A 23,645-nucleotide genomic window follows, 5' to 3' on the forward strand; every position below is an offset into this window, starting at 1 on the left:
TCTTGAGGAGAATGCTGTGGGAGACGGTGTCAAAAGCCTTGCTGAAGTCAAGGTAGACCACATCCACAGCCTTTCCCTCATCCACCCAGCGCGTCACTCGGTCATAGAAGGAGATCAGGTTCGTCAAGCAGGATCTGCCTTTCATAAACCCATGCTGACTGGGCCTGATCGCCTGCTTGCCCTGCAAGTGCTGTGTGATGACTCTCAGGAGGATCTGCTCCATGAGCTTCCCTGGCACCGAGGTCAAACTGACAGGCCTGTAGTTCCCCGGGTCTGCCCTCCGACCCTTCTTGTAGATGGGCGTCACATTTGCTAGCCGCCAGTCAACTGGGACCTCCCCCGATCGCCAGGACTGCTGATAAATGATGGAAAGTGGCTTGGCCAGCTCACCTGCCAGTTCTCTCAGTACCCTTGGGTGGATCCCATCTGGCCCCATCGACTTGTGCACATCCAAGTGCCGTAGCAGGTCACCAACCAGTTCTTCATGGATAGTGAGGGCCACATCCTGCTCCCCATCCCCTTCCACCAGCTCAGGGTACTGAGTATCCAGAGAACAACCGGTATTGCCGCTAAAGACTGAGGCAAAGAAGGCATTAAGCACCTCCACCTTTTCCTCGTCTTTTGTAACTAGGTTTCCCCCCGCATCCAGTAAAGGATGGAGATTCTCCTTAGTCCTCCTTTTTGTGTTGATGTATTTATAGAAATGTTTTTTGTTATCTTTAACGGCAGTAGCCATCTTGAGCTCCAGATGAGCTTTGGCCTTCCTAATTTTGTCCCTGCACAGCCTCGCTACATCCTTATAGTCCTCCCTAGTGGCCTGCCCACTTTTCCAAAGATTATAAACCCTCTTTTTTCTCCTAAGATCAAGCCACAATTCTCTGTTGAGCCAGGCTGGTCTTCTTCCCCGCCAGCTCGTCTTTGGGCACGTGGGGACAGACCGTTCCTGCACCATTAAGATTTCCCTCTTGAAGAGCGCCCAGCCTTCCTGGACCCCTCTACCCTTCAGAACCGCCTCCCAAGGGACTCCACCAACTAGTGTCCTGAGCAGCTCAAAGTCAGCCCTCCGGAAGTCCAATACAGCGGTTTTACTCGTCCCCTTCCTGGCCTCGCCAAGAATAGTGAACTCCACCATTTTGTGATCACTCTGCCCAAGACAGCTCCCGACAATCACATCCTCCACCAGTCCTTCTCTGTTTGTGAAGAGAAGCAGAGATAAATATATATTCAGAGATAAATATATAATATAATAAATATATAAGCAGAGATAAATATAACCAGAGATAAATATATATTCAGTTATTAAAAAAAAAAAAACTATTCTATTATATATTTGCTAATGTTACCACATTGTTCACTGCCTTTATTATGAAGAAGGTTTTTCTTCATATTTAACATAAAATCTTTCACCAACAAAATAAGGAAACCAGGTGATTGTCCTTTTCATAGAAGTGTCTTTAGTCAGCTAAATAAAGTAAAACCAGTGTCTTTGACCTTTCCTACTAAGATATCTTTTCAAATTTTCTTGCCTTTTTTGCCATCATTACCTGTTTACAATTTTGACTATAATTGTCTTTCAAAGTAAGTCCACATGAGACTGAAACTTAGGAAAGAGAAAATATAATCTGAATTTAAAACACATGGCTTTCTAAATTAAATATATATATATATTTCACTGGAACAGGCTGCCCAGGGAAGTGGTGGAGTCACCATCCTTGGAAGTCTTCAAAAGACGTTTAGATGTAGAGCTTAGGGATATGGTTTAGTGGAGGGCTGTTAGCGTTAGGTTGGAGGTTGGACTCGATGACCTTGAGGTCTCTTCCAACCTAGAAAATTCTGTGATTCTGTGATATATAATTTATTTATTTATTTTTCATAAAAAGAGTAACTTTCCCCCTGTAGTTAATTTATGGACCACTGTGGTCCTCTAAATCTTTTGAGATGTTTAAACATTTCATCAAGCATAACAGTGTCCTACTGTCAAGCAATGCTTGTTACAGATTTCAAATCACCTTTATCTTATCAATTTCAAATTCTAAACTTGTAATGTGTTTGTAAATGCTCTAACTTGATTTCATCGGATTTGTTGATACCATCAATAATGTTTGGAATTTCCTCTTAAGTTCTACCAACTAACCAAAATGAAACTATTGAACAAAATTACATCCAGACCAGAAAACTAACATACTACCCAATCAAATAAATAAATAAATAAATAAATACATAAATAAATAATGCCAGCTATTGATTCAGCATGAATTTCAGTCAGTTGTGACCTGTCTCTGAAGTATCTGGCTATTCTCTGCTTTGATTTTGAGAATGTCATCTTAGACACTATAAGAGGGTTTTTTTTTGTTGTTTTTTTTTTTTTTTTTTAAAGTAACAAAATTATTTACAGTGTTTCAATGTCATCCACTATGCTAGTTACTCTGTCAAAAAAGAATACTGGATGATTATGTCCCAATTTGTTAATGAGACTTGGACTCTTTAGAATTGCATACTGAAAATCAATGATTAATATAAAAGGCACTGGAGGTAAAAACCAGCGTATTCACAATCATAATTCTTCCTTCATACAATCTGCTTTTGTCTTGTCAATGTCAGTTGAATATTGATAACTTCCAGCAGCAGAATGTACACTTAATTTTTCAAGCACAGAACAGACAGCTAGCTCAGTGCTCAATGAACTACTTTTATATGCTAAAATTCTACATTTCTACTTTGTTGTTGTTGTTGTTGTTTTCCTTAAGCTGTTCAGGTTTCCTATAGTTCCTGTAGGAATACAGAGAGGAGTGTAATCTTTGTTCTATGCATGCAAATTGTGTTGGCTGTGTCAGACATGTTTAGCTGGTTATATATATGAAAATGTGTTCTGAATGGAGAGTAAGTGCATCAGGCTATCAAAAAGAAAGGTCTAAATATAAATTTATACTGCAATATTACCCTACTTATATGTATTACTACATGTAGAGAAAGGAAAGGAAAATATTTTGAAGTCAAAATATTGGTCGTATTCAACTATGCACAAGCAAACTTGTATTGTCCATCTCCCTCTTCTCTTCTTACTTCTCCCTTCCCCGTTTCCTTTCCCCAAAGGAAAAAAAAAAAAAAAAAATCCTTTATTTTCTTTGACAAAAAATGCTACATAATTTTTTATTAATAGTATACACAATTCTTTTTTTTTTTTTTTCCCTGACAAAATTCAGAATCATTTCAGCTGGAAATCTATTGGAGAGCTAAGGCTGTCTTGGTCCTAAAATATGAACTAGTAAAATCCATTCAGTATTAGAGTTATCTCTCTTTTTTTTTTTTTTTTTTTTTTACCATTTATACAATGGGCATGAAAATAGTAATTAATGTTTGCTTTCCCAAAGCCATTTTAACTAGTAACACATTTTACTAACACATCAGTACTGAATACATTTAATTTTACATGTCTCAGAGTCTCAGTCTCTGAAGTTAGGAAGGACAGTCATATTACCTGCTTATATAAGACCACGTTAAACATACAATAGAAGTACTGCATCCCATTCAACAAGCATAAAGACTTATGGAAACTGAGGATCCTATTATTTAAATATATGTCACATTTGATACAAATTAACATTTTAAAGAGCTGTTAAAATAAAAATCAGAGGATCCAATTCACCACACATTTGTATATGTGAAAATATGGTTTAGTCCCAAATAAGAAATAATATTACTTATTATATACAAACATCATTTCACATGTAAAGTAAAAACTATGGTACCAAAGCAAAAGCAGCACATGGATTAGGTGTAGAAACTGCATACAGTATCAGTTTTTTTTGAGTTTTGTTTGTTTGTTTTAATAGATTTCCTTTACAGCAGCATATTTGTTTAATACTTGCATAATATATTACTGCTAATAATATAACACATTCAGAAGCTGGAAACATCATGTGTAAATAAAGCAGGTGATGTTCAGCCAAATTTCACTCTTCTTTTTAGGATGGTCAGTGAGGGAAGATTTTGAAAACATATAAATGTTTCTGAAGTCATAAAGACATTAGTGTCTTCCTTTCTCTTTGCTGCTATTGTTTGTGCACCAAGCATAGCATGACAAGCATACCTGAGGGTATAATCACTGTTATGTACAGGGTTTCTGTTCAGTGAAATCTGCATTTGAGATGCAGAATTGTTAAATGGAAGAAGGCTTTGTGGAATATTAAAAATTAAAAATAATAATCTAATATAAAACTAGTCAAAGGGCATTTTTGGAAGATCCAGTGTGTCTGCTCAGAACTCTACTTAGCACAACTTATTATTTATTTATTTATTTGTTTGTTTGTTTGTTTGTTTATCACTGTGCAGTCCATTAAGGATAAGTAATTTCCTTTTTCTATGTGTATGTGTGCATATGTGTATAATAGAACCATAAACGCATATTAAGAAAAAAAAAAAAAAAAAGAGATATTGCATTACAGGTGAAATGTCAGCTAAGTCTGTAAGTTAGTGTCTGTAACTCTATTAAAACATTTTTTTTTTTTTTTTTTTTTCCCCCAGAATTTTATGATACAAATTCATGCCTGAGTTAAACCTTGAAGCAGTGGCATCTTCTTTCATTGTAATTAAGGTAAATCAGTTAATTTCTGGTTGATTAATGCCATATATTTCTTCTATAATATCTCAAACAGTGGCAAATAAAATGCCTATCATATCTGAATAAAGCAAATCATAAAACACTGTAAAACACATACCATTTTAACAGCAAAGGTTGCTACCATAGTACCTACAGCATCTTGCTACAGATCTGCAATTGCAAGCTTAAACTTTGCTGTGGAGTTGAGTTGAAACTGTAAGGAATGTTTCAGCAATTTGTGTCAATAGAGTGTTTGAAGGGTAAACCTTGAGTCTCTGATATCCGGGGATAAGAGAATAAAGGGGCTTCAAAATAACTGCTAACTATTTTGACTATTGCATGGGATGCTACACAAGTCTCTGATATCTAGCCAAGATTAAAGATAAAGGGGAAACTGAAGGACGACTAAAAGACAAAGCTTGCATGGGATGCTGTGCAAGTCTCTGATATCCGGCCAAGATGGACAAAGGAGAAGGACAAGGACGAGGCCTGGGAGGAAGACTATGAGCCTTCAGCACAAGAGACCCCAAGAGGGACCACCGGAGACTGATACGCATGTGCCAGTGAGAGGATTTGGATTCCAGGAACTGATTATAATAAACCTGCCTTTTCTAGAAGTAGTAATGAATATGTATTAGCCTAGGAGCATAAAAAACAGACACCTGATGTAATGTTGGAGGAGCCCAGACTCCCTGTGCACCCAGTGCTGTTTACTTGCCTTTTATTAACCCCATTAACCTTATAAAGCTAAATAGACTCAGAATTTGTAACAATTTGGTGACCCCTATATGATCCTATTGGGTTCCAAGGCTGTGAATGGCTAAGGGAGGCTCCCCCACCCTTGTTTCATTGTGGCCCTTTGCCAGGAGCAGTACAGAGCCCAGCAGGGTTACGAACATAAGAGGCAAGTAAAGAACATGGAGCTCTCCCTTCCTCTGGTTTAAACCTGTGATTCTGTGCACGAAGATCTGAACGAAGATTTATCATTTCATGAGTATGCCATTTGGTTGGGTGGATTCAGTTGTGTGACTGTGTAAGGGTGTGATTGAGACAGAACTCAGTTCTGAAGCAAGTGCAGAGGTCTTCTGACCGCGGTTCCGATATCCCATGAGGGACTCAGCCGGTGAAGGACCAAAGTGGTCGTTCTAAGTATTTGTGGTATAAGTGATAATACTCACAAGACACCTTTAGATAGCTGTATCACAGCCATGAGTTTCAGAACTTTTTTTGTATAAAAAGATGTTCCAGGAATGGGTCAGGGACAAAGCAGATCCTTAGACTTGGGAGGTTCAAGAAGGGGCCTTTGGTTAAAAAAGGGGGAAAGATTACCAGCCGGATAGTCCCTTAGGGCTAATGTTAAGATATTGGGATAGTTTTAGAAGCACTAAGCATAAGGATAAGACGAGAATAATTCAATTTTATATGGTTAAATGACCAAAATAACCCTTAAGACCCCATGTATTTTGGCCAATATTTGGGTCCACAGAGGACTGGGTCTGTCAGGCTTTGAACATTTATGTTGATAGTAGAATACCCATGGATCCAGAAAATAGCAAGTATGCTGCAGCCTGGTTGGGACTAATGGAATTGCCCGCGACTCATATATTTAATATATGAATGAAGATTACTTCATTCTCATTCTTGTAAATGTATGTCAGCCTTCTACCTATATTAATATAGTATACACATAAGAACTAATTAATGCTTTTCAGTTTAATTATGTTTACAATGCATGTAGTAAACATTAACATCTGCTTTAGTGTATAATGTGAGTACTAATGCAGGCTTTCACATGCTGTGGCATATTCCCTTATTTTCATATTTGAAATGTCACTTGGTAATTGACATGTATATAGTATTATCAAGGTAATACTCTATATTTCTTAGTCATTGCATACTCAGTAATAAATTATTATTCAAAACATTTTTCATTTTTCCTATCTCTTTAGATTAATTTCATAGTTAAATATCTACTTTGACTTACAGCAACAAAGTAATACCATATATACTGTATTTAGACCTGATTTTGAGATTCTGTTCTTTCAAACCTCCCAAAAGACCCAGCTCCAATGAAATGTTATTGTTTTGTACTATGAAGAACACTGAGATCTTTACCCTATTGCTGTTTGGTCATCTGTTCATAATGTTGAAATATTCAGACTATGGTTAACTCTCCTGAACTGTATTATGGGTCTCCAGGGAATGTCAAAGTGTTATTCTCATTTGCCCTAAAATAATAATAAAAATAAGTCAATAGAATTTACTTATTTCTTAGACTATCCTAGCAACACTCAAATTCAAATTGTTTTTATGTATTTGATTAGAAAATGATATTAATTTGAATTTACTTTCAAACATTTTGGCACTTCAAGCTCTTAGTTGGCCCTGTTAGGGTTCAGATGTGTTTGCAATTGATTTTACTACCCCTAGAAGAGTAACTTGAATATCAGTAACTGATAATAATCAATAACTTGAAAATCAATGCTGGAAAGATATTTTTATATAAATTTCTTTATGAAAAAATATTGGCAGTTTAGAGCAATAAATGCCTATTTCTAGGCTGATTTCTTGACACTGCTGACATGCTGTTAATGGTGGTTCTGAGCTTATTCCATATTACACCTCCGCACAGAGGACAAAACTAGAAACCATCTACAACACCATCCATAATTCAGGTCTATAAACAGAAAATAATATAACAGCAACCAAAAAGCTGCAAGTGATGCTTTCTCCTCCCACACACAAATGTCACGGCCTGTGGTCAGCTACCTGGTATATTAATATTCTGTGGCTGGTTTCTGTCTCTGAGTGAAATGTCTGTCAAGTGAGCAGAGGGACAGTTAGTTATAGGTTCTTAACCAGCTGGATGTTGATTTCATTTGAATGTCCGTGTTGTCTTTGCTATTCTGCACTATGTCTGTTCAGTTTAGATTGATTTGCATTTTCTAGGATTCTCATATTTTGTCTTTTCTATGTTAGGAATACCTTGTTTTTTTACCACTTTTTTTTTTTTTTTTTTTTTTTTTTTTTCCAATACTGAATGCAGTTGACCCAAATACCCCTGCATAGGTCAATATTAAGCCAAATAAGCCATCAAAAAGAAAACAATGATGTATTTAATTAGATGACTCCATAAACACAAACTCATATAGAAAACATGTCATGGATATGTGTAAACAATGACTTACGCAAAGAGATAACATAGATAGTAAGAGACAGTGGGACACATTTTTTTTTAATCTTATGAGCTTTTTAAGATAGAAATTATAGTCTTTCTATACATAATATCAGGATGGGATTCACATAGAACTTAAGACACCTATGTAGTGTCAATTAAAATACTGCATAGGTGTCCTTGTGTGAGCTGAATGTCTGTTTTTCCACTATTGTGAATGGTGATATGGTCAAAAGATATCATAGAACACTATTTAGTTTATCCTGCAGTAGTCGTCTACATATTTCTATATACTCTCTTGATCATACTGATAAAATATTTGAAACACCTATATAGAGCTGGGTGTTACCACACAGGTAACTGTCTTTTTGAGAAGACACCAGAACCAGGCAAGACACCATAAGCCATTTCAAATGATACTAGATGAACATGTTAATCAATTGAAATAAGCTTCAGATCTCTAGTAACTAAAACAGAAGCCGTATATAAAGGCTGTTATGTAAGTGTAAGTGTACAGACTTCCAACTTTGAGGTAACTGATCATTACAGTTCATCTTCACACAGTCTATATGTTTGGTGAATAAAGGACAACAGTGTTTCAATAGACCTAATCATCTTGCACAAATACAAACAGATGTCACAAAATTCCTGAAAGTTGACTATAACTCTATTTTTAAACATATTAACATGAACTTCCATATAAAATACGTCTTATAATCAAAAAAAAAAAAAAAAAAAAAAAAAAAAAAAAAAAAAGAGTAATCTGGACAGTATTGTTCTACTTGCAGCTACTACAGTGTTCCCCTGCCATCCTCAACCCCCCAAAAAAATATAAATAAATAAATAAATAATGTTCCTGATGCAAAAATGTTTATTTCATTATTTCTAAAGTATACTACATGCACTATGATTTATTTATTTATTTTTAATCTGACCTTAACAGTTTCTCTTAATACTGGAAGAAAATCTTATTAATTAAACCTTACCGTGATATGAGGAAACTGAGTGAAATTGATCCTAAACATCCCTTACAGTGAAAATATGTAGTGAACCTACAGGATTTGCCTGTATTACTGTTTAGTTTATATCAGGAGTGAGCTTTAGAAACAAACTCCTGATAGTTGTTATTTGCTTTTCATCATTGTGATGAAATTGCATTGTGAAATGGTCTCAGGGTCCGTGAACTAACTTCCTTTCAGGTGAAACTAAACAAGAAGATAACATCCAGGAGCTCATTTAATATACTTTAGACTCATTCTGTCCATGGAATTAGACCAGACCACTCTGAATTAAAAACAAATAAACAAACTACTAATGTCCAATTGTATTTGTAACACAAAACTCAAGAGGTCTTATCAGCTTCTTATATATGAAATTTACATATAACTTAAAAAAAAAAAAAATGTTTTTACTGGTTCCCCATAAGAAACCAGTTTCTTTAAATGATTGGTTTTGATAGGCTTCTAGTTAAATCAATAAGTGATGCTGAGAACAAGTTTTCTAGGCACAAAGATAAAAGAAAAACAGAATTTACTGTTGGCTATATACAAGCAGATATATTAAAAAAAATAAATCAGACTTGACAAAATATTAAGGAGTCAACTCTATGGTGTGAGGTACAAAGGAAATGCTGAAATATATGTACAACACATATTTAAAAGCAGGTATTAAAATTTTCAGAATATTTTGTCCATGTATCTGTACTTGAATTGACATAGAGAAATATGTATCTGTCTTTTCATGTTTACTGATTTTCTTTTGCACCAGAATGGATCTTATCTTATTGACATCAATAATATTTTTCATAATATATAAACACCTTGTTTTTCTATTGGCAGTATTCCCAGGAAAATATTCAGCGTCATATGTTGCTTTATCAACCATGTATATAATGAAAGACAATAACTGCTCTACCCCAACTGGATTTTTAGTTTTGTTTTCATTAAATCGGCTGGATCAGTAGGAAAACATGATTTTTTGCAGCATTTCTGGTTTTATGCCCAATAATATTTGCCACTAGAAAAAACATATATTCTATTATCTTTGTTGCTATTTTGTAAAACTGATGTGTACAGATCCAATTACACCTCAGATGCAGTGTATTAACAGGCATTCAAATACAGAGTAAATAATCAGTTGCTGATCTAAAGATAGTTATGTCAGATAAGGAAAAAATAAAATCACAGTATATAATAATAGATAATTTAAGTTATCCAGCATACATGAAACTATTTTCAAAAAGAAAATTACCTGTAAGGGGATATAAATCTTAATTTATAATTGTTTTGTAGATATTCAGATAAGCACATTGGACTTTCATATTTTTATTGCTTGGTAAAAATAACTTAGAATAGGAAAAAAAAAAAAAAAAAAAAAAGCAGACAATACCACTAGCATCTGAAATACACAGACTGAGGAGGAAAAAAGAAAAAAATATCTTCAAATAAAAGTAAATAAATAAATAAACAGGTTGTTCTTCAAATTGAAAAGTACAATTGCCTTTTGAATAAACTGTTTGACAGTATTTTCTAAACTGCTGACATGCTGAGTACTATGATCTACTGCTAAAAGTCCTCTATTGTCATTTCCTGAATTCAAGTAAGGAGAGTGAATATGGAAACTACTACTTGATTAGCAGCAGTTAACAAAGCAAATAAATAAATAAAGGTAATTATTATTAAAAAATGCTTGAATTGCCAGAGGATCAATGTGTTTTTCTCCCTGCTATGTCATATATATCAGTTTCTGAGCAAGGGGTAATTTCTGATAGTCTTTAGCTCTGTGGGATTTTTATTTGGAAGTTATATCTATACATTTCATCCTGTTGTTTTTCCATTGTCTGCATTAAAGGAGTGATAATAATCTTCAGGATTTAAGAATAATGGCACTGAAATTAGTGAAGAATTTTGTTCTCCTGGTTAATAATCTCATTTTCTTGACTGGACTATTTATTTTTGAATCTTCCTACAGAGACAACGTACTGGTCTTTATGGGCCACCATTCATTTCTCCTATAGTGCACTATAACCCTTGAATACTGGGGACACAGCCATAATGCTTCTGGCTGGCAAGAATTGAAAGGTAAACCTCTTCAGAATCTTCTAAAATTACTTTTTGATCAATGTGGAGAATTGTTGACTGAATTTCTGCTGAGGCTAAGCAGATTACCTCTACAACACTCACCACCTTTGTAAGCCACTCCTAGAAACCCAAATACATGCAGAGCACAAAAACTTTGCAGAGCATAATACACTTCAGGAAACATCTGATTTCCACCTTTTATTTATGATACTGGACGTATGTGGGAACTGGAGAAGTAATCACTAAACTTTAATAATGGAAGCTAGAGTAGCCATTGTTCCAGCATTCATGAGACAAAATGATTGGAACTACACCCTACTTCACAGCCTCTTGTAGTCAGGGTGTTTCATTAAGGCCTTACATAAGGACAAATTAATATAAATAGATACATAACAGTTATGTATGCATAACAACATGAAAAGACTAGTAGCTTTTAAGAAAGCTGGAGGTTAAACTGTCATGGATTAACTTTAAGTGAAAAAGTTCGTGTTTGCTTTTGTTCTGAGTTTCTCTTTAGCACAGCAGTGGGGAAGGCTGTCATAAATTCAGTTGTGGCTCCCTGATTCTTAGGGCAGAACTGATTTCCAGTACATGTTAGAGAAGCTGGAAGCTGTTCCATTTCACACCAGCTCCCTGACATTTCTAAAGTGACATTGATAGTAGGGTGATGGTTGTACAAAATGATCTTGAAGATCTTTTCCAACCTTAATGATTCTGAGATTCTATGATTTTAAAGGTACCAGACAGGATTAACTAAAGTACGGTACAATCCATATACACCTTTTTTTTTTTTTTTACTCATTTAACTTGCTTCACTAGAATGGGTGTGACTGCAGCCACCTATCCTAAGAAATGATCAGTTGATTCTAATAACTTTAACCCATATGATTTCAAGACACATCTGTGATATACCAACTGCATGTGCTGAATGATTCCCAAATGTCTATTTTCTGTGTAATAGCGATCAACAATAAAAATCTGTTTTAGAAGAGAAACGTATGTTCAGTCACACCTTGTTGTAACGCTTCATCCAGACATCCAGAATGTAGCTGTTCACAACTGTCTGTAAAACTTTTCAAGTCCTGAATTGCTGTTCATAACATGGGACTTCATCAGGATTTCTAACATACCAAAATACTCTTAGTTACAAGATTAAACAGATAGATCCACAAAGGTGGAATATAACAGCCTGATTCTTGGCCATCATATTTTTTCTTACAAAAATGAATGGCAAATTAATGCAGGGAACTCTTGAAACACATGCATACTGGGGATATGATGATAAAAAAGCAAGTGGCTAAAAACAAACTCAATTATTTGAAATGGATAATTACACTTAATTGGTTGTAATCAAGGTGGAGAAAAGGAGAACTTAGAAATGGTGTGGTGAATTGTGTATAAAATAGTCTAAGTGAGATTCAAAGTTTTCTCAGTGTGGTGAAGACCAGACTGTGGTATAGAATAAACTGTAACAAAGAGAATACCAGACTGCAACTGAAGGATTTAATTGTAGCTAAAAGTACGACAGTTGATAAAGAATATCAGATCTGATACAAATGGGGAAACTAGTTAACATGGAACAATTACTTGAAACAATAGAGAGAACAGTGGAATAATGGTCTGCACTAGGTTGCTAGCTGGAGCGAGAGTAAGGAATCTAATTAAGACAAGCCATTAAAATCATTATATCCAGTTGGTGGCACAGGAAGTACGTTTCATAGAATCATAGAATCATAGAATCATAGAATCATAGAATCACAGAATGGCTTGAGTTCGAAGGGACCTTAAAGATCATGTAGTTCCAACCCCCCTGCCATAGACAGGGATGCCACTCATTAGATCAGGCTTGCCACATACTGGGGGTACTGGGGGCCCCAAACCTGGATGCAGTACTCCAAGTGAGACCTCACCTTCCTTGACCTGCTGGCCACACCTCTTTTGATGCAGCCCAGTACGCAGTTGGCCTTCTGGGCTGCAAGCGCACACTGCTGGCTCATGCTGAGCTTCTCATTCACCAGAACCTTCTCTGCAGGGCTGCTCTCAATGAGTTCTCCCAATCTGTACTCATGCCTGGGATTGCCCCTGCTCAGGTACAGCATCCTGCACTTGGACACGCACTTGCACATTTCCTATGCTCTAGTCTTTATCATTGCCACCTTCAGTCAAACCTGAGATTACCACCTTAATTCTGTTCCCTGAATGACTAAATGCTGAGCTTGTTTCTTTCCCTTCGGCTTCGCTTTCCTCCCCTTCCTTCTTTTATGCCATCTCTCAGAAAAGTAATATCTAGCATTAGACATTGATTAATTAAACACACAATTAATTTGATACAATTTAAATGAGACAGAAAGTTACACTTAAATTATACTGTTTCCTAATTAAAGTTTTATATCATGATGATTCTTCTACCCTTTATTAACATTAAAGGTGTAATAATGAGTGATCAGTGTTTTCAGAATTACCAAATTAAGGCAGTTTCACTTTGAAGTGAATGAAGTTATTAATACTTGAGTATCTGATCCTATATACAAAGGCAGAAGAAGTAACCTGTGTATAGATAAATTACTAGAAAAAGCATATATACACTTTCAAATGAGTAGATTGTATATGTTTTGGAAAATCAGCTGTAATCCAATTGAAGACTTTTTTAATAAAACCTGCAAGCAGTTTGTTTCTCTGTTTGCTTGTTTGATTTTAATGTTTTACACATGAATATAAGATCAAAATATATGTTGGTATACACCTTTCTGAGTGATAGTTTGGATTTCAGATTCTTTGAAGAAAAAAAAAATCATCTTTAAAAATAATGGAATTAGAATTCCTTTGTACTCAAAAGAGAGGATTTTTATTGTTTATTCAAAAATTGGAAGAAACACACTGGTGAGGGGTCTGGAGAACAAGTCCTATGAGGAGTGGCTGAGGGAGCTGGGATTGTTCAGCCTGGAGAAAAGGAGGCTCAGGGGTGACCTTATTGCTCTTTATAAGTACATTAAAGGAGGCTGTAGCGAGGTGGGGGTTGGTCTGTTCTCCCATGTGCCTGGTGACAGGACGAGGAGGAATGGTCTAAAGTTGTGCCAGGGGTGTTTTAGGTTGGATCTTAGGAAGAACTTCTTTACTGAAAGGGTTGTTAGACATTGGAACGGTCTGCCCAGGGAAGTGGTGGAGTCACCATCCCTGGAGGTCTTTAAAAGATGTTTAGATGTTGAACTTAGCAATATGGTTTAGTGGAGGACTTGTTAGTGTTAGGTCAGATGTTGGACTTGATGTTCTTGAGGTCTCTTCCAACCTAGACAATTCTGTGATTATAAAATAGAGCAAATATATCATATTAATGCTTTATTGCCTTTTTGTAAAACACCCTGTCATGGTTTAACTCGGCCGGCAGCAAAGCACCACACAGCTGTTCGCTCACCCTCCCCCCTCCCTCTCTGGGATGGGGGAGATAAACGGAAAGTGAAGCCCGTGAGTTGAGATAAAGACAGTTTAATAAGACAGGAAAATAATAATAACAATAATATTAATAACAATAATAATAATAATACAATGATGATAATAGTACTGCTACTAATAATGTGTACAAACAAGTGATGCACAATGCAATTGCTCACCACCCACTGACCGATACCCAGCCTAACCCCAAGCAGTCTGCCCCCCTCCCCTGGCTAGCCACCCCTATATATTGTTTAGCATGACGTCATGTTGGGAATTGGCATAATTGTTTGATCTAAGCTTGCTTTAAGCAACCAGGGGTAGGCCTTAGAAATCTCAGGGCCTGCTGTAGCTGAGCAAACCAAGCTGCCAGAGTAACTGTGAGAAGCTCCCACTGCAATGACTCCCACATCACCCAATTAAGGAACTCAGATAATATTGTTATCAGCAGCTGGCCTCAAGGACTAGGTCTACGTGGCCGTTAAGCACAAAGGGGGTTGTTTTCCTAACTTCTAATCAAAAGGGGGGTTCTTTTCTTGCAGGTGGTGTTATTTTCTTAACGGTTTGTCTGAGTGTTTTTGACCAATAATCTTGTGTGAAACACTGTCCTCCCCTGTAAAATTCACTATAAAAGTTGGGCTATTCGGGCAATAAAATGGTGAAGCATGATCTGACTCTACTGGTGTCTGTCGTGCTTTCGTCCGTGCTTCTCAACAATGTCAGATGGTATGGAATACCCCTCTGGCTAGTTTGGGTCACCTGTCCTGGGTCTGTCCCCTCCCAGCTCTTGCTGCACCCCCAGCCTGCCTGTTGGCAGGACAGAGCAAGAAGCTGAGATGTCCTTGGCTTAGTATAAGCACTGCTCTGCAACAATTAAAACATCGGGGTGTTATCAGCACTCTTCTCATCCTAAGCCAAAACATAGCATTCTACCAGCTACTAGGAAGAAAATTAATTCTGTTCTAACTGAAACTAGGACACACTCATTCATTAATGTGTTACTTTTGAATATTGTAGACAAAATGTCATGTATTATTATTGTTTTTAACTCAACTGTAAACTTAAACCAGCCTCTATCTTTCTATAATAATTAAAAATCATGAAAAGTTTTCATAACTGATTGTGAAGTTCTAAATTTTTATAATCTTTTCTATTTTATAATGAATCAAATAGTGATATACAATTAAGTGCAATACAACAGAATTCTTATAAAATTCTTGGAAAAAAAAAAATTGAAGGAGAAATACATTTACAAAATGTGTTATATAGCGTGAATTAAAGCTAATAATGTAAAAATAAGCTAAATATTAATAGAAAACTAAACACAGTCTGGATTCAGTTAAGGACAGAAAAAAAAAGTATAAGAGTATTGATATATCAACTACTTCTGGTCACAAATATAAATGATTTTTTCTATATTCTCTATAGCTCTGAAACTTCTGTAATTGTTCATCAATATTGTCCACAGGATACACTGTCTCTGGATTGAGTGAGGAAGAAAATGCCCAGGAAAGGTCAATAAATTATGATATTATCATTCAGGATATTATGATGAATAACAGTAAAATGAAAATATAAACATCTCTATTAAGTCCAACTCAAATAAGTGCAAATGTCTTTCATGATGTTTTCAGTATCTTATGAATGTCCTGAATTGAAATGATCCAACAGCTCAAGCACAAGCAGTAGACACATAGCAGAGAGTGTACTTATGTAGTAGTGTTTAGAGGAAATTTCACAGGTGATATCTGAAGCTGATCTTGATTAGGATGCTTGTCGGCTGAGAAAAGGAGATTGTAAAGTTTCTAATGATATTGCACCCCCATTTTGTTTTGTTACAGCATCTGATCACATCTGCCTAGTTTGGTCCATAATTTTGGAGTACTTTTTTGATGTCCTACCATTGGTAACACCTCACATAGCAACATCTATTTCTACTGTTGTCTATACTTTGTTGGAAAATAGCGTTCCTTATTCATGTCTTTGTCCCTTTTGTTGGTCTCCAATCTGGCCTACAGCTTGAAATAATTCTGCAGCAGGCCTTAGCACAAATCTCAATTCCCTGAGAAAAGGAAACTCTTAAGAATAGAAAATAAGATCACAAGTAACACAGGTCTTTCATAAGTACAGGTTGGGGTAATAAATAAATAAAAATAACATGGTTTGGGTTTAAGATTGCAATTGCTGCAAGGGAAAATAGTACCAAAGTTCCTATATAATAGCTGATTAGAAGCCAGTTGTAAAGTAAGCTTTCATTTGAACCTTCATTATCATAAAGGAATTCTAGATTTTTTTTTTTTTGTTGTCTTTTCAACAGTTTTCCTAAAGAATGTAATAATTCTATACTTCTGCCAAAAATCTTAACAACAAAATACTTAATAACGAACAAACAGAAAAGGTTGTTTAAGAGGGTCCTCATCAGGGCTTTTAGTGGAAACACAAAGTGTGGAGTTGATACCATGATTTCTAAATACACAGAATACCTTGCAAGAATTTGTCATGTTCTATAAGAAATGAAAAAGAAAACTTTCCACACAGTCCACACACACACACATAGAATGAGAATTATTTAAAATGTCAGGTTAAAATGTTAGGGATATTTTAGGACCTGTCTTTTGAAGTGTTAATGGCTTTTTCTCTGTTGTAACAGGATGAGATGTGTTGTATTCAAACATTGAAAAGAACCTGAATTTTATTTAAATTATATGTCTTTCTTATTCATCTACACAGAAGTACATACACTAAAAAGTAGAAGTAAGAAATTTTCATGGTAATTCACTATACCTGCTATATTTTTGTAAGCTCCCAAGACACTTTCACTCTCACAATATCTTCAGTCATCTATCTTCAGATTCTTGAAGTGTATTTTGTATCATTGTGTGTTATATTCTGAAACATGTTTACAAATATTGCACATAAGTGTCATTTGATGCTTGAATTTGTGAGCACCACTTTGTAACTTAAGGAAGTTTGCCAGAAGACAATGATATAGTGGATTTGTCTGATATCTTCCAAGACTGAGTACCCTAAGATGATTAGCAGCAAGGACTGTACAATCTGAAAGCATATTCCTACTCTGAAAAGTGCCCAGAAATCATAGTTTTTTGATGTTGTTGTTGTTTTCTATTTCTCATGTTTGTGACAAATTTCTGTGTTAGATTTGCAAGTGCAAAAGTTTATTTTTCAAGCTGGTAGCTCTGAAAGCTTAGACAGCAAATATTTATTTATTTATTATTTTTTCCATCACTAGCAATAAGCATGCTCAAGCCAAACTGGATCATAGGTAAACCTCTTTAACCCCCAGTTGTCTATAACTAATGCTAGCCCTATTGAATCACATTGCCCTGTTCAGATGTAACCGACTGATTGGAATTTATTAAGGTATTCTGTGATGATGGATAAACTAAAATAGAAGGTCTGTCAAATCATATGTTTGATGGTTTAACATGGCTGATGCATGTGACTTTATCACTGCACCGTCTGATTTTATCAATTAAAATTATTGTTTTTTACAATTTACCAGCCTTCCACAAACTGATTTTACAGCACATGAATAAAGATTATTTTTGTTGTAAATGATTTTCTTATTAAGATGTGAGTGTTTCTTCATTCCTTTCTGTAAGATAAAGTTTAGGTACATTTGATTGTTTTTTTTGTTTGTTTTTTTTTTTTTTGTTTTTTTTTTTTGTGTTTTTTTTTTTTTTTTTTGTTTTGTTTTTGTTTTTTTAGCACTCTCACAACTTTCCCATCCAAGGGAACTTAGCTGCTATGCCAATATCAAATTAGCTGTGAAATAAAGGATTTTGTGTTTTGCTAATACATACAATTGTACATATATATACATTTAGAGTTTGTTTTTACTTCAGGGATCCCTAATTACTCTGGGATTACTCTTATTCTAAACTTACTCTTACTACTGGAGTACATAAGAAGTCACTTTAATGAAATAACCAGTGTTGCATCATTGAAAATATAATGTAAGCATAGATCTTTTATTAACAGTGAGCTATTAAAGCTTTTGAACTTATTACATTTCTTTATGCTGCTACATGATAAAAGCACCCCAGATTTATTTTTTTTTTCAAAAATACACATGTAATTACTGTTACTTATACATATTTCTAATTAGCATTAAAAAGGCTTGGGGAATTTTTTTCTTACACTGTACTTCTCAAATACAGCTGTGTCTCTTAAATCCTAAACACTGTGAATCAAGTTACAGGATGTCACATCAAATATTTAGAAATGAATATGTTTAGACTGATGTAACACAACATAACATAATACATAAGGTCATAAATGTGGTGAATTTAAAGGCTTTTACTTACTTCCTTTAAACAAAATACACCTGAAATTATTTTCATTAGTTTTCAATGAGATCAACATCTTACAATTTTCAGAGATAGTGTTGATAGCATACTTCAGACTGTAAATATAAAATACATATATATATTTCTAAAGGAAATTATGATGATTGTAATATTGCTAGCTAATATTTGTCTAATTTAATTACCAGTATCATTGAATGGGTATAGAACACAGTTTCTTCTACCATTTAAAATTGAGTGCATTACAGAATTAATCCCACAAACCTGTTTTGTTTTGTTTTTAATATTAATATTATTGAGGCTGTAACAATAAAGGTTTTGATCGGAAAAAGAATGGCTGGTTCCCCTTCTCTTCCTTTACCTTAAAACGTCAGAGATGTTTCTGCTTGTGTGTATTAAAAAGAGTTATATATATATATATATATATATATATATATATATGTATATTTGTTTAAAATTCTTACATCCAAAGGGGTAAAAAAATCTACAAAGTGTCAGCATACATAGAACTATAAATATAGAGTAGCAAGAAGATATACAGTATATCAGTGTGAAGTTGCTCTTACTCTATCCTCATCTAAGTACAATGTCAATGGGAATAGCTTGGCTCTGTAAGCAGAAACAAACTTAGTCATAACAGGTAGAGGAATTTGCTTAAGCATTGTTTCTGCTATCACTGATTCTCCTGTCCTTGTTTCTCTGCCTCCTGAACAAAGGAATCACTTACTGTGATGACATACTATTTGAGGATATAAATTTCCATATATTTTAAAGATTCTCCTCATTACTGTTATAGCTATCTTCCTAACTACTGATATATATGTTGCAAAAGTCATGCTTACTAATTTGTCTAAGAAAAACATTTGCACAATTTATCACAGAAATGTTTTGGCTGTGGAATCAGTTCACTCCTCTCACCCACTATTCTCTCTCCCCACTCCTTCTTTGACCTCTCCAATTCTCCACCCCCCCACCCCAGAACTGCAGATTCCTTTGTTTTCCCATTGATGTGGAACTTAGTGTCCTAGAGACAGTTATCTCGGAGAAGTCCAAGAACTTCCTCAGAACCACATTCAGGAGAGGTGACTGTTATAAAACCATAAACCATGGAAGGAAGTCTCACTTTATTGATTAATGCAGTTAATTAATAAGGCTAGAACCTCATGATAATATTGTCCTAGCTGGTGAATTGCCTTGTCTTGTGAAGTATATAACTAATTCTGCTGCTTCTACTGCTGTTTATCCTTGTGATTTTTGAACATAATTGGGCTTTCTGTACTGACATTGGTGTGTTTTTTGTTATCGTACTTTGTTGTTGTTGTTTCCACCACATGAGTAATCTCATCAAGAAACAGATAAGGTTATTTATGTGAGAAGGGGATAATGTGAAAAACGACATCACATTTTACTTTTTCTAGCAATGTTCTTGTGTCTCAACAAAACAGAACACATTTTCACAGGTAGTTTCTATTACATAATGACAATAAATATTTACAGTTAATGCAAGCTTAATTAGTCTTACATATGGGAAGAATAAACAGTTTTCTTCTGACTTGCTCTGAAATAGTCCTCTCCCAGCCCTGAGAAAGCAAGTGACAATATTTACTGCTAACCCTCTCCAGCAAACAAGGTAGCTGAAACAATTTGGTAATGGAGCAGAAGAAAAAAAAAAAGAAAAAAAAGAAAAAAAAAAAAAAGAACTGCTAAAAATCTACCATGACATTGAAAACTGAGTTTGAGGTACAGCCTAACATACTAATGGTAGAAACTCAAAGCCGTGCTTCTAGAGAAGACACTGAGTAAGTGGCTTGTGATTTACACGATTACTTAAAGCACAGATGAGCAAAATGAAATGTTTAGTGAGACAGTAGACATATTTACTATATTCCAAAGTAATACATATATATATTAATTCTAAATTAGAAAATATAAGTACTCATTGGTTTCCTAACATATCTGACTTTATATGCAAGAAAACAATTTGTATAAAAGTTAGTTATAAATGTTATTTGCAAAGTCCAAAACTTTCAAAACCAAATTGAACATAGTCAATACATATAACACAGTAATGTTTGTTATTCTAATATAGATATATTTAAATGTAATATGGATAAATTTATATGTATGTAAAAAAATCTGTAGTACTCTTAGCTTACATGTAGTTCAAATAACTATTAAATTAGAAACAGACACCAGGAATATCCTAAAAATGTTCTTACCTTTTCTTTTAATGTTCTTTTAGGAGCTTATTGAACTATTATTTAGTAGAGACTTCATTCAGGTTAAAAAACATGATAAACTGAGATTTAGAAGTGTCAAGATGAAAAATGCTGGAGTAAATAACAAAAAAAAAAAAAAAAAAAAGGAGGAAAATTATTCTTACACTTTGAAAACAAAAATATCTACTTCAATTAAAAATATTAAATTCATATTACCTGTTATTGTAGAAAAAGTATGAGTACTTCATTCAGTACTAGAAAAACATTGAAAAATAACTCACACAGAAGTAAAAAAACATCTAAATCAAACAAAACAAAACAGTGTGGCTTCAAAAAGGAAAATTAAAATATACAAATATTTGTGTGCATGTGTGTATTTGTGAATGTGTGTGCAGAGAAAGCTGTATACTTCATTATGTTCTTTTTTGTTTGTTTTGTTTTAAATATTTATTCATTTGTTTATTGTTCTAAAGAGAAAGTGTGTTAGGAAGAAAGATTTCCCATATGTGAGCGAGCCACTTAACAGAAATAGAAGGCTTTCCAGACACAGGCATCTTTATTCTTAGATAGATGATGGCACATAGTGGTTTGACAGCTATTTAGAATTAAAATTCATCTTCCCCTTTCAAAGATTTTTCTGTGTCTGTATCCCAAACAATGAAATCAAGGACAGTCTTTGCACAAACATTTTATGACCATATAATGCCATTCTGTAAGTCATGAACAAAGTGAGGATCTGATATTTAATTAATAGGATTAATTACATATTCATTCTCCTTCATTTTTCTTCAGCTGTGGACTGTGGAATTGGTGCTCTTTTTCCAGAGACTCTCCCAGATATGCTTTCTGTAAAGTTATTCTCTACTTTGCAGCTTATGGGACAAGGAAGCTAAGAAGAATCACAGAATCACAGAATTTCTAGGTTGGAAGAGACCTCAAGATCATCGAGTCCAACCTCTGACCTAACACGAACAGTCCACACTAAACCATATCCCTAAGCTCTACATCTAAACATCTTTTGAAGACTACCACGGATGGTGACTTCATCACTTCCCTGGGCAGCCTGTTCCAATGTCTAACAACCCATTCGGTAAAGAAGTTCTTCCTAAGATCCAACCTAAAACTCCCCTGGCGCAACTTTAGCCCATTCCCCCTCGTCCTGTCACCAGGCACGTGGGAGAATGCCTACCTCGCTACAGCCTCCTTTAAGGTATCTGTAGAGAGTGATAAGGTCGCCCCTGAGCTTCCTTTTCTCCAGGCTGAACAATCCCAGCTCCCTCAGCCACTCCTCGTAGGACTTGTTCTCCAGGCCCCTCGCCAGCTTCGTTGCCCTTCTCTGGACTCTTTCAAGCACCTCCATGTCCTTCTTGTAGTGAGGGGCCCAAAACTGAACACAACGACAAAGTACTTGCACCTGAGCAGGCACAGTAGTACTTAAATTTTTTGAATTCCATATCAGTTCCAATCCCAAACTGAAGAAAAATTGGGATTTAGGAAAAAAATATATATTCTATGAGATAGATTTGTCTGCAGTGTTATACATTCTCTGAATCTCATTCTAGTTAACTGACACAAATGTAAAGTTCGAGATTGTCTTTGACAGGCATAGGAACAGGTAGTAATAACATTGAAATATGATGCTTTCAAACAGACAAACTCAGGAAAAAAATATTTTAAAACCCACAAAAAATCATTAAGTTTTACGAAGTGGGAAAAATAGAAAATGGTGAAGCATAATTTTCAAATGTTGCATCACTCCAAAATCTGTTTGCTTACATCTTTCCACACTCATACGTCCTGCTACTTCCTTTGAAAATTAGAATTCTTTGATATTCTTTCTGGGCATTCCTTTCAGAGATTTATTTATTTATTTATTTATTTATTTATTTTTACTATTGTTTTGGGCAGGGGACAAGAGTGTATGAGATTTATCTTAAGAAAAAGGAAGAGAACATGTGTGTTCCATATAGAGATTAATCAGTTATGGTGAAAATTCTGTTTGAAATCAATACAAAGAAAACAAGAAAAAAATCAAAAGCTGTCAAGCAATTATTTTTTTTTGTAAGGGCAGAAACTTGAGGAAAATAGCAGATTTTGTGACCCCTAGCCTATATCAGTGAACTACAATATGACAAATTCCAACTATATCTTACACACCATTTTTTACTAGTCAATCATTTCCTCCCATTATGTCTTCTCCATGTTCTTACATTTTCAATCAAATAATAATTAGCAATAACTACAGACAGAACTTTGAAATAGGCACATGTGCCTATTTCATCCTATCTATTAACACTTATCTATCATGACTGTTGATTGTAATCTGTTATTCTATGGTTTGTAATCTGGTATTCTATTGCTTGAACTATTACAGATAAACTGTACAGTACTCTCTCTGAAATTGCATGAGATATATACTCAACTAGATATTATTTTTTTTTTGGGGGGGGGGATAACATATATCAATATAAATATTAGTTTTCTATCTGCAGAAGCACCTGTGATTATGTAATACAGAGGTAATCTCTCATTTCCACAAAGAGGAATGTAATTGATTCTTATATAAAACTAATTGGGCTTTATTTATTCTTTTAAAACTATGTTGCAAAATTGAAATTTATTGCAACAGAACTAAGATTTTCTCTTTAACATTACTTGTAGGATATAATTATTTTTTTCTAATTTTAACTTCCTGAAATTTTGGGGCTGGATTTATCTTACTTAGTTTTAGGTATCTACAAATTTTTCTTTGCTTGTTTGTGTTTTTATCTACTGTTAACCTAGTCATCTGAACTCCTTTACCCATCTCTTATC

This window comes from Aythya ferina (genome assembly GCF_964211825.1).
Source record: "Aythya ferina genome assembly, chromosome: 1".
In the NCBI taxonomy this organism is placed as follows: domain Eukaryota; kingdom Metazoa; phylum Chordata; class Aves; order Anseriformes; family Anatidae; genus Aythya; species Aythya ferina.